This window comes from Vicia villosa, unplaced genomic scaffold (genome assembly GCF_029867415.1).
Source record: "Vicia villosa cultivar HV-30 ecotype Madison, WI unplaced genomic scaffold, Vvil1.0 ctg.000010F_1_1, whole genome shotgun sequence".
NCBI lineage: Eukaryota > Viridiplantae > Streptophyta > Magnoliopsida > Fabales > Fabaceae > Vicia > Vicia villosa.
This window is the reverse complement of record NW_026704940.1, coordinates 1055801-1073597: the sequence shown is the minus strand read 5'-3', so window position 1 is coordinate 1073597 and position 17797 is coordinate 1055801. Positions and strand designations below refer to the sequence as shown.

Genomic DNA, 17797 nt, shown 5'->3' with positions numbered 1-17797 from the left:
ACACACACATGAGTCACTAACCCACGTCCATTTTGGATCTCTCTCCAAATAAGAGGAAAAGCCCAACACTTAATTCATATAGGACATTTTAACTGACAAGATATCAATGATCAATCATAAAAGAATTTATCTAACACTTGAGTTGCAAGCGATATTTGAGACAAAATGAAAGTGATGCTCTAGTCTAAATCCCTTTGTAAACTGAAGAGGGTTTTCATTTGGATTATAGACGATGGTGGTCTGAGGAAGACATCATCTAAGTACCTTTTTTGTAAGGAGCATGTGTTGGTGTGCATTTTGTTTAGTGTTATGAATGTTGTTTTGATCGTTCTTAACTTGTACCTAGGTGATTTTCATGATATTTGTCGAGGAAGGTTGGAAAAAAAAGAGTTCTTCTCGATTTGAGTGGGGTAATGATCATGGTTTGACATGATTTGTGTATGATGGTTTCCTCTTAACTCAAACATCTTATGATAGAAAAAAATGTGACTTTGATGGGGTTAAAACTGAAATATATTTAACATTGTTTTTTTTAATATAAAAATAATTTATAAATCAATGGTTCTTTTATTTTCTTTTCTAATATCAACAACCTTCCGGCTTGGAAGCATTTCCTCGTGAATTAATACTCCGGCTAGATTAGTTTTTACTTCTGAATTAAGTTTATACTAGTACTATTTATAGTTCCCTTATCAGTATCAGGTTTGACAACAATAAATTAACTTTTTGAAAACTAATAACGAAGAAAATTTATTTAAGAAGCATCAAACGCAACACTACTCAAATTTATCACATCTTTCTTCTATGGTTAAAATTAACTTCTGTTTATTTTATTTTTTTAAACAAGGTGGAATTAAAAAGAGAATTAAAGATTCTCAAAACCTGAATACAAAAGAAAACCGGTATAAAAAACCCGACTAAAAAAAACAACCAAAATTACAAGTCAATTAGAGCTTATTAAAGATAAAACTTCTGATTAATAAGATTGTTGGAGATAATTTAAAAAAAATAATAATAATCTTAGTTTTACATGTTTATTCTTATAATTACTTATATCATAATGTTTTTTTTTGGTTACCTGCATAAATCATAATTGAGAAGAAATATATTTATATTTTATAATAATAAATTTAAAATGAGAGAGGTATTGAAATATAACATTCTGTATTTTTCTATCTAATTTCATACTATTTACATAAATGTTGTGAAGAGGTCAAAATTATGATATCTCTTATGACAATTAAAATAAAATGATAATGAAAAAAAAGAAGCATTTATATATTATGAAGAAATAAATTCTGGCCCACAGCCGCAGAAATGGTTCCTTAATTAGTGACATAGTAATTACATTAACTACTTGATGGCAACTTCTCATCCGATTAAACCTCTCTCACATCAGAATATAGAATGAAAACAAGCACTTCTTGCATGCCAATAATTCACACTCATATCCTTCCTTCATCTTTTCTTTCCTCAATTATAGTTTTAGGATAGGTACAAGTTGAATTTATACATTTTTGCATTATTCATCTTGTGTGCAATGTAAAGCCCTTTATTACGAAATGTGCATAATATTATTATGATTATTACCAAACAATGGTTCAGTGTTTGTGGGGTTTTGATTGGATGGGACTTGAGAGCTACTCTATCATAGCTATAGCTTGCAGCTAGTAGCCTAGTAAAGCCTCTTTCTTTGAGTGGGCCTATTGGGCCATCTTTTTCTACTTGCATAGACGATTTTGCCATTGGGCAGTTCTATATAATTCAAACAATTAAGATTCTTCGTATCCTATATCCTTCCTTTTATTTCTCAACTTTATCCTCATTTGGTGGGGATTTTTTTGGGACTTAATTCTTTATGGATAAGAAATCTACTATACAAACATATACTAAGAGATTGACCAATCTGACTTATATGCCCTTTGCTTAAAAAAAATTGCACATATAAAAGGGGAATTCCGTAACTAACAAATCTACTATACAAACATATACTAAGAGATTGACCAATCTGACTTATATGCCCTTTGCTTAAAAAAAAAATTGCACATATAAAAGGGCAATTTCATAACTAACAAAATAACATACAACTTTTTCAACTTTTTGCCAATTGTTGGTCTCTTATTGGTCCAATTTCATTTTTCCTCTTTCCCTCCATACCAAACCCTATTTGCTCCCTCTGTACCCTCTCTGTACCCTGTTTGTCTGTATCGTTCCCCTTTACCTCACTTTCGTTCTCTCTATCGTCTTGTCTTCTCTCTCTTTTCTCAAAACCCTAAAATCACAAAAAATAAACCCTAAACTTCTCTCTCTCTATTCAGATTCAGATCTAGAAACATGGAAAACTGTATTAGTCGAGGTGAGGCTTGCACTTTTGTTTCATTCTTTCCTGCTATTTGAAAGCTTGAAGTTCTCTAGAAAAATCAGATTATATTTTCATCCTTAATCGATACACTTCTCCCTGTTATTTTGTAAGATTAATTTCATGAATCTGAGTCTAATATTATTAAATATTTAGTGTTTTTTTATCAGATAGATCTTGGTGGTGGAAATTTATATACTAATAGTCGGGACTGGATTCATTATCGGATCTTTGCTGTTTTGCTACATCCAAACTAGCTTTGGTGTTGTTATTTGCTGGAGCTATGGCGTCTTTGTTGCATTATGACTCGAGGCGTTTATAGCCTGAAGAATTCAAAATGGCTTCAGGAAAATATTACGGGTATGCATTCATATTTTAACCTAAACTAATAAAGGACTCGTGCGTTCGCATGGGTCACGCAAAGTCGATATAAACAATAAATAAATATATAATGATGGTTAATAAATATATATAAAAGATACATAAATTAAAAATAAAAAACATTTGAAATTATAATTGTCATATAAATATTAATTTAATTTAGTTAAAAATATATAATTTAGTAGAATAAATAAATAAAATAATTAATTAGTCATCTACCCGTGCATTCGCACACATCATACAATATAGTTATAAATCTATCGTGAGTAGTCATCTACCCGTGCGTTCGCAGGGATTACACAATATTATGAATAATAAATAAATATAATATATGTGATTATATTTATTTGATTTGGTAACAGGTACCAAACTTTTTTGTTCAAATTTTATTTATTGTCACTCATACCTCTATCTTATTATAAGGATTTGAAATCTTTTTACTTATTTTAAATAAAAATTTCAATATATTTAATAGATTTATTTTTTCAAAAATATCAATTATAGGTTAATATGTCCATATAAAAAATAAAGTAAATAATTAAGTATTTATCTATCTGTAGTAAATAAATATAATATAATGATGGTTAAAAATGTAAATAAAATATATACACATTAAGTAGTTTTGCCCCGTCGAAAAATATATATTTTAGTAGAAAAATAAAGAAAATAATTAAGAAATCATTTACTCGTGCGAACGCACGGTTCATACAATGTCATTATAAATAGTAAATTAATATAATATAGTGATGGTTAAAAATGTATATAAAATACAAAAAGAATAACATTTTTTATAAGAAATTATGTATTCATCAATCATAATTGTCTCATGTTAAATGTAATTTTATAAGTAGTTTTGGTCAGTCGAAAAATGTATGTTTTTCATTTGAAATTTATGTATTTATACATCATAATTGTATCATGTTTTTTTTGTAATAAAAAATATTAATAGCTATTTTTTTAGTATAAATGTTAAATTTTAGGGGACAACTTCTCTACCCATCTAAAAAAGTTGGGTAGTGTACCTTCAACCAATAATATAACACTATTTAATTTTATCATCTTTAATTATTTATTAAATGATACACTTTTTGGTTGTTTTCAATGCATTTTACACTAAAGGTAACTCTACCCAACTTTTTGTGTTGGGTAGATAAGAATTCACCTAAATTTTATCATAAAAAATTACTAACATTTTTTTATAATTGAAGTTTTTAATATCTTTTATTATACTTTAATAATATCTTTAATTATAATTAATATATTGCATATATTTTTAAAAAGAACATAAAAAATAAATAATATTTATAGATAAAACTATATTTAGTATTATTATATAGTATTATTGTTAGTAGTTTAGATTAATGAAGCAATTCTGACAATAAATTAATTATTTGATTTGTTGATCAATAAATAATTCATTCAAATATATAATTATTTGGTAATGATATTGATGCCTATGGGTAAACATAACGTTTCAATTATTGATAAATATTTATTATTAGTCCTTTACTCAATTAACATATAATAAATTTTGAATCAATTTTGAATATCATTTATTATTTAGTTTTTAATTTTTAATCTTTAATTTTATACAAAATATTTTTTCGTTTATTTTCAATTATTTCTCCATTTGAATTTGAATTATGTCAAGGTACTGTATATTTGTTGATATTGTATGGAAGGTAGAGATAAATGTATTCTAATTAAAAAAGACGATTAATATTTTATTAAAAAAATTAGTTATTTTGCTAATAAATAAATAATATTAAAAATATTTATTTCACTCATATAACTTCAAATAAAAAAAATTAAACAACAACATTGATTATAATAAAATAATAAAATTAAATGATTATATTGGACGATAAAACTTTATTCATTCTATAATTTTGATTATATAATTTTTTAGGCGTCCAATTGATCGTTGGATAACCAAAAAATGATTTATCTCAAGGTACTGTATGGAAGGTAGAGATAAATATATTCTAATTAAAAAAAGACAATTAATATTTTATCAAAAAAATTAATTATTTTGTTAATAAATAAATAATATTAAAAAATATTTATTTCATTGATATAACTTCAAATAAAAAAAATTAATTATGATAAAATTGATAGGATTTCACGGATGAATAAATGTAGGCCAAATGAAACACATATTAACTGTGGTTGTCTTGCATATTTGTGGTTGTCTTGCATATAATATTCGGTTGATATATGAATGGATGCTTGATAAGCAAGAGTATAGCAATTTTTTAATAACAATTGAAGGGAAGCTAGAACTAGGGGTGGGAATAGGCCAGACCGACTAACAGGGGCCTACGGCCCAGCCTACATAGGCCTAGGTCAGGCCAGGCTTTTTAGATAAATAGAAAAGGCCTAGGCTTTTTTATAAGCCTATTTAGCTAAAAAGGCTAGGCCATAGGCCACATAAAAAGCCTTTTAAGCCTAAGAGGCCGGCCTATTTAAATACATATGAATAATTTTATTATTATTATACTATATTTTTTACTTTGAATTAAAAATATAAAAATAAATTTTAGTTATCTTAAAGAAATTATGAAAATAAGATGAAAAGAATCTTATGAACAATGTCATAAGTTGTTTCGATAAGTTCTCTCAAACAAATAATATCACAAAATTGATGCTACTAGGTAAACTCAAATAAACTAATGCAAACAAACATTTAATCTCATTAATCTTTTAATTTGTCAGTCTATATAAAGACGAGTTGAATGACTTATTTACAAATGTTCAAATGAAATAGGCTTTTAAGTAGGCTAATAGGCCAATAAGGCCTTCAAAAAGGCCAGGGCCAGGGCCAGGCCCAGGCCAAAAAAATAAGCCTATGATAGACTACAAGCCAGGCTTAGGCTTTGAATATTATAGCAGGCCAGGCTCAGGCTTGGCAAAGCCTAGCTCGGCCCAGCCTATTCCCACCCCTAGCTAGAACCACGGTGAAAGAGAAATGAAGTATTGCAAATAGGAAAATTATCTCCCAAGGTGGGATATAAAAAATATTGAAACATAACACGATGCAGTTGAATTGAAAATTGCTGAAGCATCTTGGAATTTGAAGGTTTTACGTAAAAGAGGTGTGTAGGTTTCCCAAGTTGTGGAGGCAGGTCATAATAAATTTGGTTTTATCAATACCGTAATGAATGGTCTGCAATAAATAAATTTAAAATAATTTTTTTAGGAAAAGGTATAATAGGGTGTAGTAAAACGTATAATAGGTAATCATGGTACTATCTCTTAACGATTACTTTGAAAATAAATATACTATCTTAAATTTAAGAAATTTTATATTGTAGGTTTGTTTAGTAATTTATTAATTGACATATTTTATTTGTAATTGAATTCGGAAAAAAAATAAAATTTATGTAATTGAAATGAATACTATAATTAAAAAATTTATTTAATATTATATTAAATAATCATTTCTCTTAATTTTTTTACAAATAAGATAGTTATTTTATAATAAAGAGTAAGTTTTTAAAAAATGGACTCTCTTTTCTTATATATTTAAGTTTTTTTTTTACAAATAAGATAGTTATTTCATAAATAGATTATTCTATCATTTTTTTAAAGAAAAAATTTCTTTATTTAGGTCTCATTTACCATTACCTATAAATTTATTACAAAATAATGAATTAATTACCATAAATATATTTATTATAATAAATATATTTACCATAACCCATATATTTATTATATTTATTACAAATATAATGAATTTATTACAACAAATATATTTATTACAATAAATTTATTACAATTAATATATTTATTATCACAGATATTAAAAAAATTATTGAATATTATCATAGATATTTATTACAATAAATTTATTACAATTAATATATTTATTACAAATATGTTCTTTACACCATAAATATTAAAAAAATTATTGAATATTATAATTTTTATAAAAGAATCTAATTATCAAAATTTATATGAATATATTTGAAATAGTTTGGTAATTGCTATTAAACCAAATATATATGATGGAAAAGATCTCTAAACTTTTCTCTCCTCTAAACTTTTCTCTCTTTTCATTATTCCAACGTAGGGGTGGTTTTTGGCCATTTTTGGCTAGAAATCACCCCTCCCTCAACACCGTTTTCTTTCTCTTTTTATTTAAATAAGTGGTTATCCATATAGATTTGCTTCTTCTTTTGTGTGTTTTTAAGTTTTCATCGTCTTGTGCGGTGTTTGTTGGTTTTCCCGTCTTAGTACGGTGTTTGTTGGTTTTCCCGTCTTAGTACGGTGTTTGTTGGTTCAGATTGACACATTTACTTCAAATCATTGCAGATTTGAGGAATATTTGTAGGCACTTTCAGTTTGTAGGCACTTTCAGTTTGTCGTTGTATGCTATTAACCTAGGTGTTGCAAGATTGTTTGCAGATTCACCTTTTTCCGTTTTTAGCGATCTTGAATTTGTAATGATCGATGTATTTTTCAATTTGAATGAATGAATATCTTTTTAGTCAAAAAAATATATATATATGATGGAAAAACTAGTTTGACCCACCAGGCATGTCAATCATTCTTATAATTGGTTATAATTTTAATTTTATAATTTCTATTAAAAAATAAAATCCAATCGATCTGATACATACTCTCAGTAGAATAAAATATACATTTTATGATTTAGTGAATTGAATATATAGTAGGTAATGATCTGTATCATTAAACTTATAAAAGTAATGTTTTCAAGTGGTAGCTAAGAAAACAAAATAACAACAACTCAGTATATTGGAAACTGGGAAGAAGAGAAGAAATAGAAGAGATAAAAAAAGATAAAGGGAAGGATCTTTTTCCGATTGCCGCCGTTGGATCTTCGCACCGCCCTTAACCTGCCACCGGAAATCACGCCGGCTAACGCAGAACCGTCTTCATCGTCGAAAATCTAAACACGCAGTTTCCACCCTCAACCATTGAATTTGTCGTCGTCTACGACTTCCACCGAAAAAACTTTCACGTTGTCGGCAAAAGATCCACTTTATTATATTAAAAGTAGATTTAATTTACACGTGTATGTTCGTACGGATCACACATTGGGAGATAAATTTTAAATAAATTTAGTAGTTATAATAATGAAAAATAAATTTAGTAATTATTTATTTATAAAATATATTATCAAATAAAATATTAAATTATATATAAATAACACATATTGGTCATGTAATGTAACTCAACTATTTCTAACTATCCAATCATGTAATTTAAATAATATAGTAGGTAATGATCTGTATCATTAAACTTATAAAAGTAATGTTTTAGTAGATTGAAATAAATAATTTAAGCCTATTTTTAAATTAATTAATTATGTTATAATTTTAATGTTTTGAAATCTAATAATTTTATAGATTTGAAAAGTTGCAGACTAAACAGAGTTTTTATGGGATACATTTTATAAACTGTAATAATTAATTAGGATTTATTTTAGAATAAAGAAAATATGGCTGTTTTGTTTTAAAATATACACTTAACCTAATAATAAGATATTATTATTAAAGTGGAAAAAATAATAAAAAATAATAATTACCGATATTAATACAATAATAATAATGAAAATGATCATAGAGGCACAAAATATTATTTTAAATTAATTTTAGTTAGGGTAATTAAGTATTTTTTACAGTATATTATTTTATGATATTAAAAATAGATAATACATAAATCTCCTTTTTTTTCTTATATTTTATTTATTTTTATAGCAATTATTTTTTATATAAAATTAATATTTGAGGTAAAATCTCAATCTCAATCATGATACAAAGCATATTATTGTTTGTAAACTAAAATATATAAAACCAAATCAATGAATAATATAATAAATGGATGTATACTACTTATTATAAATAATAAATTATAATTAAAATTTTATAATAAATTATAATTGAAATTCATTTACACAGAATAATATAGTAAAATGGAATAAAGTAAAATGTCTTCATCCCATTTGCATCAATCACGTGAATAATATAACAAATACAATAATATAACATGACAATAATAAAATGCAAAAGTTCACATTAAATTAAAATAATATCAATTAACAAACCAATTAAAAAGCATTTCTCATCGATTCTCTCTTTCTGCACTGGGTCTTCCACTCTCAATCTAAGCGTAACAACAAACAACAACAATCTATGGTCAGTAAAAATTCGACCCTTGTTTTTTTCCATCTTCTAACTGATAACAAATTTCGGCTCATTATCCGTTTAACAGAAACACAAACGAATAAATGAAAGCATCAGAAAAAATTATATAAAAGATGAAACATAAACACGATGACAGCAGAAGAAAGAAGAAAAATTCAGGCCAAAAGGGTGGAGACGAAAAAGCAAAGAATCAATATTATGACGTAGAATAATATGACGAAATTATGAAAGAAGAAGAAAGAAGAACATGTAGAACTTATGTGTAAACCGAAGACAGAAGGAAGATTGAAAGGATCTGAAGATGTATAGGAAGGTGAAAAACAGCCTTACTTTATAATTGGTGAGAAAGAATTGGAATGGACTAAAAATTAAAACTGATGTATTTTTCAATGCATGGAAAAACAAAACCGTGTGAATTTGGTTACAAAGCGTGTTCCAATGTAACAATTAGTAATAATTAGGGTTTGTGTAATTTAATTGGTTAAGGGGTGTAATTACTGTTACTAAATAATTATAATATTTATTTATTAATTAAAATAATAAAGGAGATGCAATTACCATTATGTCCCAGATTATCACCCTCAAATTGGTGATTAGAGGGATAATGATAGGATTTCATATGTATTCTACTTTATTATATTAAAAGTAGATTTATATCATCAAAATACAAAATTAATTTTGTGAAGTTGTATTGTTTTATAACGTTTAAGAGATGAATTTATGTGTTCTCCACAGATACGCATATGGTGAGTGACTGTTGAGATGAATTTATGTGTTTTCGTCTCCGATTATATGGTATATTAGAAACTCATATTTCATTTCAATCTCTCTTTCACTATTTTTCACTCTGTTCATAGTTGGAACTTAATGTTTTGTGACTTTTGAACCATTTATGTTAAGAAGTGTGGTTGGGCCTAACTCAACCCTACAAAACCGGCTTGTAGGGTGAGGATTGCCCCCACTTATAAGGACATGTTCAGGCCATATATTGTCCGATGTGAGACTCTTAACACACCCCCTCACGCCCAGGACTAGACAACTGGAGCGTGGAAATAAATGGTGGGTGGCCCGATAGCGGAAACCATAGAAGGTGGCCCACCGGATCTTAAACGAGGCTCTTGATACCATGTTAAGAAGTGTGGTTGGGCCTAACTCAACCCTACAAAACCGGCTTGTAGGGTGAGGATTGCCCCCACTTATAAGGACATGTTCAGGCCATATATTGTCCGATGTGGGACTCTTAACAATTTAGCAATGACCTTACTGTGGTACTTGGACAACTAATACACAATATTTTTGATTGCATTGGTGAGCTAGAGATGATTTTCAGGTAATTTTAGACACAGAGTAGTTTATTTCAGTTTTTGGATTTCAATCAAACGAACATAAGCTTTTCAATGTATATATGAAGAATATGTGGTACAATAATTTAAGTAATTTTATTATTTTGAACTGATTAATTGGCTTGGAATGTAAATGTTAGGGAATATAGAATCATGATTTGATGCTGGGGGAACATGAAGTTCCTAATATATAAAGAATCAGAAAAGACATTTTGTTTGGAAGCAACCCAGGCACCTGCAAACATTTACCCATCTTACTTCAACTGAGAAATTGATGGATTTGCATTTTTCTTTTTAATATTTGAGGCAATGCTTTTATAAGTTTGGTTGCTAATTTAATATATCTAATATTGACTTCATTTTCTTACTGCAGAATTAGCACTTATAAGTGGCTGCCCATATCTTCAATTGATCTGGCTGCCCATATCTATTTCATTTGTTGCTCATATGATTCAAAACAGAATCATATATGACTAAACTACTTCACACTAGCTATAAATCATAACATTGATAAGCACTGAATGCATCATTACTGTAATAGCTAAAGCTTGAATATTGATTAATATTTTAGATATGGATGCTGTGAATTCTAAATAATATTGGACAATATTTTTCAACAAAAAAGATGTGAAATTAGATTGGCAGTGGTGGTTTCACCAATGCAGAATTAAGGGAGAGGGAGTGCAAAATCAGACATTCATAGTGAATATATAAAGTATCAGATGTAAAATTTTAAGAACAATATAATGATGCAAAGTTTTTATATTGGCTTAGTCTTTGCACAGAAGAGTTTCATATTGATGCTTTTGATATATAATTTTTTGTAGATTATGTAGTTTATACATGAATTTTCACATGGATCTGATTTCTATATCACCCTCACCCTTAGCACCATGGAACTGATATTGGAGAATTGACATTATAATTTTGCATTTTGAATTTGATTTTTATTTGAGATTGAGATTTTGCATCTGCATTTTAAAAGTTATGTAGCTGTTGCATATATTGATTAGGTTTATTCTAAGTTTTCAGGTTGAATTTTAGAGTCTTCTCTAGCAAATCCACATGCTGATTAGAAGGCTGTAGTATTAAATGTACAGAATCAAAGATTGCTTCCAAGTTATCAACCACATCTTGGTTATGCTACCTTGATCTTAGGATAAACAAACTCATATTATAAACCTGATAAAACATTGTTAACACCATTGTGGACTCAGAAATTCATGCTAATAAATATGCAACCATTTACACATCTGGATACAGAATCACATTTGATATTTCTGAATGTTTTATCACAAGCCTTCTTTTAGGTTTTGGCGGGTCGGTAGCCTCGAGTTGCAAAAGAAGAAAAGCACAAAACAATTCCCTTTGTACATCCAAGTGTGAGATTGTGCAGCATAGATTCGGACAAAGGTGCTGAGATGGTTTGGATGAAGAGACATTTATAAGTATGGATAAGTGTCTGAGACATTAAAATAGAAGAAGAATGATTTTAAATTCATAGTTTTCTTGAATTTGTTACATGCATATTTGAAGAATTAGTGGTAAGGATTATGTTGTATATGAAGATGCAGATGAGTTTTAAAATATAAAGGAAGAAAGAGAACAATTAAGTTAAAAAATTGGATAAAAGAGAGTTATGTTTAGTGTGTACGGTGGATATTAGTGAATAAAAGTAGTATTTTGAACTAATTGGCATCCAAATGTAAAGTCAAATAATTCATTAAATAATATTTATAAAAGTAAGGGATAAGGATCACAATGTCATCATCACACAGAGTTAATTTATGTAACAGTTTTGGTAAAAGTAATAGCTAGATGTATGTATGGTTAATTAGTATTCTTTCCTGCTTTAGAACAGAGACTTTTCCAATGCTCAGTTTTGTGTAATGTCAGAATAATCGATATAATAATGTCTCTTTTGCTTATTTTACCGGATAAAAGGTACCATTAGCAGTCTGCTTTTTTGTGTTCCTATCAATCTACTCCGTGCATAAGAACTATAGGCTAATGTTTGAAAACCACAACAAGGTTGTGAAGAGACCAACTTAGGAAAATCGTGATGGCCAATCCTGAATATATTTTCATTGGAAACTAGATGTATGTATGGTTAATTAGTATTCTTTCCTGCTTTAGAACAGAGACTTTTCCAATGCTCAGTTTTGTGTAATGTCAGAATAATCGATATAATAATGTCTCTTTTGCTTATTTTACCGGATAAAAGGTACCATTAGCAGTCTGCTTTTTTGTGTTCCTATCAATCTACTCCGTGCATAAGAACTATAGGCTAATGTTTGAAAACCACAACAAGGTTGTGAAGAGACCAACTTAGGAAAATCGTGATGGCCAATCCTGAATATATTTTATTGTCGGGTCACTATCAACAAAATAGCTTTTTTATTTTAATTAACAATTGTTTTTATTTGAGACACAAAACTCTTATTTTCAAATGTTAATTTTTTTTTCACGGGGCATTATCATCAAAATACCTACTTTATTTTAATTAACAATTGTTTGTATTTGAAACACAAAATTCTTATTTCTAAATGCCAAAATTTTTATTTTTATTACGGGACACTATCAACACGATATATATTTTTAATTGTAAGTCTTGCAGGATTTTCTGGACAATTCAATATTTGGCCCCAATTTTGCTATTGTGTTATTGTCCTATCTTAAACCTATATTTGTATTATTATTTTAACTTAGAACTTAATTTTCATACTACTAATATTTGATTAGTAAATCTTTTTAATTATTAATTTCCATTTTATATATGTAATTTGGTCAAACTTCTTTACTTCACATTTTTCGCATCGTTCATAAAATATTACATCATAAATAATGCACCCGTGCGACAACACGGGTCTCTGACTAGTGTACTTTATAAAAAGTTTCTTCTGTAATTACATAACGAAAGTTACTTATAACTTAGGCTCATTGATAATGAGTTGAACCATTTAGAAAGTTATTAGTGCAATACTCCAAATAATATGTGTTTAAAATCATATTAATCGAAACATCATTAAGATATTCAGTATAATTAAATATGTTTAAGTGAAATCAAATACAAAATATAATACTAGATCCTTAACATAGTAGATATATAATTTAGATGTCAATACTAATAATATAAATAATATAAATCAGATACACGTCGAATAAAATAAAACAGATGACACGATCTTCAAAGTCTTCGAAGCATTTTCCTTTAATATTTTTCCTTTTTTCCACTATTTGAAATATTTAGAAAGGGATGAGATACAACTATCTCAGTAGAGTTTTAACTGAACCTCAAGTCCAATCGGTCAAGGGTTCCTAACACTATTCTCGTTCCACTAATACTATACTCGCATATTAGATAATTAAAACGAGAAGAACGAAGCTCTTTTAGCTTCACACAATGCATGAATGTCAATCCCTAGCGATGTCGGTCATGTAACACATGAATGATTAGCATAATGAACGTTCTTCTAGCAATCATTTCTGTCAAATATGGTTTCTTATGGTACGACCCACCTCCATTGCGTGGAATCAGATTTCACCAAATATGTCTTTTATGCTGATACCCCTCCATTGCATGGAAAATACTATCCACCAAATATGTCTTTTATGGTAGTACTCGCCTCTATTGCGTAGATTACTATCCACCAAATATGGCTTACATAGTAGTACCTGCCTCTATTGTGTGGATTACACGTAAGTTCTTTTCACCAAATATGGCTTACATAGTAGTACCTGCCTCTATTGTGTGGATTACACGTAAGTTCTATTCACCAAATATGGCTTATATAGTACGTTCTGCCTCCATTGCATGGAAATCCTCTTCTACTAAAAATGGCTTCTTAGTCGTACTCATCTACACTGCGTGGATTAATTTCCTCATTGAGTTAGATTTGCGATAACTCCTAGAATTCTTCGACATTCATTATACTTATTCCATTTAATTCCTTTCAGAATCAACGATAGTCGGTACCTTACCGAACTCGAAGTGTTGTTACACTTCCAATGGATTCTTAGCATTTGATTTCAACTCGATCCTAGAGTTCCTCATTTACCATGTCATTCCCATTAGGCAAGTGTCATACCCTAAAGTTTGCCAATTATATTTTAAAATATTTTGGCTCAAGCACTGAGAAATAAGTCTGACTATCTCTCTCCTAAGCAATCAACCCACAACTAGGGTTTTGCTTCTCTCCAAACAAAATCAACTTCTGATACTTAAATTGGATCCTCATGCCAAGTATCAAGCTCAAATTTATAAGATTGCTTAGTCAACTGCTCAAATGGACAACAGTCGACCAATTTGACCTAAAAGTCAACCGTGGTCAAAATATAGTCAAAACTCCTGATTTTTGGTCAACATCCTTATTTTGGAGTAACATTCATCATTTGATCAAGGGTTAATCATGATTCATAAAGAAAAGTTCAGAAATCAACAAAACTCAAAGTTTCTAAATTAGGATTTTTTGACTTAAAAGTCAACTGAACTTTGACCAGCCATAACTTTCACATGGAACATCAGAAATTTTCCCACCAAAGCCTATTTTGAAGGAAATTGAATTCTCTACAACTTTGCCTCTCTAATGCCAAGACAAAAATGCTTCATTTAAGAGATATGGTCCAAAGATTATAGGTCCTTTTTGAAAGTCAACCAAAAGCAGTTTTTTGTCAAAGCCCATATCATCAAGTTAAAATCTCCAAATGGAAAAAAGGTTCCAAAGTGGCTTGTAGAGGACATCTTGAGCTTTCCAAAAATTCCTAGAACTCTTCAATATCTTAAAAATTGAGGGAGATATGCCTTGTCAAATTTGGACAAATTTGAGTGAAAAATGTGAAACAAATATGGTTCAAAATGAGTTTTCTTGCGAATGGGCCCAAAATTTTTTGATTCAATCTTGATCCTCAAGTTATCCAAGACTTCAAATCCAATTGCCACAAATTTATTGGATTTATTTTATTTATTATGAATATTTTATTCATTTAAAAGTGATAAAATTCAAGTAAATCAAGTAAAAATCAAAGATTTGGTTTAAGGATATGATTTGAATCAAATCCAATTAAATACTCATCATATTTTCTATCTAATTTCATGCATGACAAATTTGGTGAGATTGGATTGAGATTTGAGCCAAATTTGGAAGTGTTCATTCAAAGAATCAATCAAATATCAATTTTGCAAATTACCAAGATTCAATCCAAATATGTTAACCCAGATCAGTTTACTATAAGTTCACAATTGTCCTAGATGCAGAGGACACGTTTTTGCAGCCTCTTGTGCCCTAACCGAACTCTTGAAATATCAAGCAAAAGTCAAACTTGAATTCGAGGATTAAGGCCAATTCAAGAACTTCTATTGATCCAAACGCATTCCTAAGGCATCTCTGAGTGTACCTCGATCCTTCTCCAGACTCAAAGCTCTCTGAATTGCAACCAATACATCACGGTTTGGCCTTTATTTGAAATTTTTGATTCCATGAATTTATGCATTGCAAACATAATTTAATCGTCTATTCATGTTCATAATCATGCTTGGAACGTTTTAGAACCATTTAATTAAAGTTTCTGTGAAGATTCATTATTACACCATTGCTAGGGTTTTGAGGTTCCTTTTTGGGGATTTCACTATTAGGACGAATTGGACCATAATAATGGTGCTATCTTGATCAGCAAGAAGGGACGAGTTAATCCATGGCCTTATATGTCATTTACAGTGCGTATATTTAGTTTTGAATTTCACAGTATCTATAGCAACGCTTTTTGCCGTCGCTAAAATCCCTGGTACTCTAAAACGACGGAGGGAGGAAGGCGATGATGGCGTGGCCCCCTCCCATGGGGTCGTTCACGCGCGCGTCTGGATTTAAATCCAGCTAGGTCTGATGCGTCTCACTCATATCCATACGCTGTGCCCTTCTCATCTCAGCCATTTGATCGTTATCCAGATCGATCCAACGTGCAGGAAGACGCAAGCACACCATGGTCCTTCAGAAGCGCTCCACACTGAATCGCGCGCCAGGTTTCTTTTAATTTTTTTTATTTATTATTCTTTCTTTTAATTGTTTTTGTTTACTTTTATTTTATTTTTTTCTCTTCAATTAAAAAAAAAACTTTTTAATTAATTCTTTTTTTTAAAATAATTTTGTTTAAATAAAATTATTATTTTTAGTTTAGATAATTAATTTAGTTTTTAATTTAATTTAGTAATTAATCTTAGATAATTAATTTAGTAATTGATTTTAGCTAATTGATTTAATAATTTAGTAATTGATTTTAGGTTAAATAATTAAACAATTTAGGATTGATTAGGTTATAACCAATAATTAATTTTAGGATCGCCTAGCCTCGATTTTAAACGAAATCCTAGGTAACCTTAGAAGTCTTAGGTAGGTATCGTCCATTAACTTAATTATTTTCGCTAACCCTTTTTATCTATTACTACAATAAGATTTGATTTAAAATAAGGGTTCGCCCCTTTTCAAAAAACCTTTTCCTTTTAATTTTTAATTTGTGTTTGTTTGCCTCTTATTTTTTGCCTAATATTCATTTTGCCTTTTGCCCTGCCTTACTGGTATTCTATTAATTGTGTTTAACTTGTTCCCCCATTTGGGGTTTGCCTTTTATTACGTTTTTATTCGTTTGCCTAATTTTTTGTATCTGCCCCAAAGCCATGTAATAGTTTAGGGTTTTATTTTTCCGCCTTTAAATTTCTGCCTTTTATTTTTCGCATTCACAGGTTTTTGGCTATGTAATCCCCCACTCGAAGCCTTGTAATAGTTAGAATTATAATTGTTTTAACTGCGTGGATAGTAACCCTAGGGAGTGATAAACTATGAACTGAACGTAGAATCATTAATTTTAACAAGATAAAATATCTGAATATAATCACATGATTGTGGCACACACACACCTTTAATGGTAACCTTCCTCTTATGCTGCCTTTTCGATTAAATAGTCAAGTCCCTCGAATACGAGGATACCTTAGCCAATTGCCTACAAATGGAATCATCATATGAGATCTAGTCCCTCGATATTGCCTCGAATAAAATGATGATCGCCCCTTCGAATGCTAAGGTATCCTCATGGTTGCCTTAATGACTATTGTATCCTTCCCTAAAGACTACATGCCCTCTTTATGGTAGGGACAGTCTTATGGCAAACGATAACCCTCGATGACCCTTTTCAAATCAAATGAAAGGACTACCTACCCTCTTTATGGTAAGGATAGCCCTTTCAAACAAAAGTCTTAAAGAACAGAAAAACTAAACTTAGGGTAGTTGCTCTTAAATGCTTGCTCTAATCAAATTCAAATAAAAAATACTTTTCCCACTCCTTTTCAAATTACTTTCAAAAAGGCTACGCTTATTTTACAAGCTAAAGTCCTTATTCAAATCTTTTCTAATCACACACTACACTTTTCAAACAAGTCAAAGTGAGCTAAGCAATTAAGAGCCCATGGATAACCATGGATACAAAGGCTGCTTACACCTTCCCTTTGTATAACTTACCCCCCGAACTCAAAGTCTTTTAAAAGGTCTTTTTCTATT

The 17797-nt window shown here is 29.3% G+C and overlaps 1 long non-coding RNA gene across 1 annotated transcript; it reads left to right on the top strand.

Moving 5' to 3' along the window:
- The first annotated feature begins 2527 nt into the window (after window positions 1-2527).
- On the top strand, window positions 2528-10704 carry LOC131621587 (uncharacterized). Its single transcript, XR_009289626.1, has 4 exons — window positions 2528-2719; window positions 9646-9705; window positions 10163-10240; window positions 10627-10704. It is a non-coding gene; the product is annotated as an uncharacterized LOC131621587 (long non-coding RNA).
- The last annotated feature ends 7093 nt before the right edge of the window (window positions 10705-17797 follow it).